Source organism: Morone saxatilis, unplaced genomic scaffold (genome assembly GCF_004916995.1).
Source record: "Morone saxatilis isolate NCDOM2014 unplaced genomic scaffold, NCSU_SB_2.0 Contig8, whole genome shotgun sequence".
Classification (NCBI taxonomy): Eukaryota; Metazoa; Chordata; class Actinopteri; family Moronidae; genus Morone; species Morone saxatilis.
Window position 1 is genome coordinate 3,400,521 of NW_023340257.1, and position 1,434 is coordinate 3,401,954.

The window sequence follows — 1,434 nt, forward strand, 5'->3', positions numbered from 1 at the left end:
CAATGTCGTTTTTCTTGTTTTTGGTTAAAAAGTATTCATTGATGATCAAAATATTTTAATTAAATAGTTAATAATTAATTCATTTGTGGAATAATTGTCAAAGAGTATCTCTATTCTGCATGCTCTGGTATATGTTGGTTAATTTGTTAAATGCATCCGTGTTTATATGTTCTATGTGTACTTATTTTCTATTTTATGGACAATTGAGTTTATTTGGGAGCATTTTCATTATATTCTTATTATTATATCATTTAGAGCCAGATATGCAACCAAAAGCATATGAATGTATTATTATCTCATCTAATCCTAAAATGTTTAATAAGTGAATATGTTATAGTGAAGAACTTTATTGAGCACACTGCAAAATCAGATTATAAATCTTATATCAGCATTACAATCCATTTTCACATTGCATCTGTATCAAACAAACAACAAACAGAAAAGAAGCCTGAATCAATACATTTAACGGCATTCTCTGTCAAGCCACTACTTCTTTATTCTGATAGTTCACTTGCATCTCTCTCCTCCTCCTGCAAGTATTGTGTGATATTGCCTCATGCACTTGAAAGGCCTACGACTGCTAGGAGAGATACCAAGAGATTTCACACACACACACACACACACACACTCAAACCCAGGCACACGCACCCTTCACGAGCTGGGAGATGAGATAGGCAACTTATGTTGTCTGTTGACTGCCGGAGCTTGTTGATATGGCTCCAGTCAGCCCCGGGGCCGGACCGTGGTGCAGGAACAAAGCACTGAAATATTGGGGGGAAATCATGAGAAGTGCCTATTAGTGTTTCTGTAAACATATTTCCTTATCGTGCGGCTGTTTGGGCATGTCGACTCAATCCTAGCTCCTGAATCTGCAGGGAAGCAGGTTGCTTTGTTGCACAGCGCTCAGGTGTCAATCAAAGCCCGTCTTGATGTGCTGCCATCCAGCGGTGAATCCTGGGAAATAACTCGGACTCTTGACTGCATTGCAGCCAAAAACACAGGGCTGGAACCAGCGGTTCTGGGGCAGGGCACGGAATAGATGGGAGGGGCGGAGTGGGTTTATTCTGCATCTCTCTATCTGTTAATCCCACCCTCTTCTGACTGTGTGTGCTGTTCTGGGTGCAGTTCATGACATTTTGACCGTCGCTGCGAGGCGCTTTAATGGCTGCAGGGTGAAAGTATGCAGTGAAAAACAGTCCAAAGGCAGAGATCAATGATACTACATAAGTGGTTTATTTGGCTGTAATTTACCTGATGTGTAATTTCCTGACATTGACATCGGTTATTAAAAGGACCTGAATTTCAGATACATCAAATTGATCAATTGAAAACAAAATTCCCATGAAGTCGTACCGTTACCCAACAACGATTTATTGTTGCGTCAACAGGTGATTGTTTGTTCGCAAAATACAGCCGAGAGAGAGAGAGAGAGAG

The 1,434-nt window shown here is 40.4% G+C and overlaps 1 long non-coding RNA gene across 1 annotated transcript; it reads right to left on the bottom strand.

Annotated features, from left to right (window-relative positions):
- Positions 1–331: 331 nt before the first annotated feature.
- Positions 332–1,428, bottom strand: LOC118341527. The gene is made up of 2 exons (XR_004797434.1): positions 1,252–1,428; positions 332–1,165 (listed from the first exon to the last, which is right to left on the bottom strand). It is a non-coding gene; the product is annotated as an uncharacterized LOC118341527 (long non-coding RNA).
- Positions 1,429–1,434: the final 6 nt, after the last annotated feature.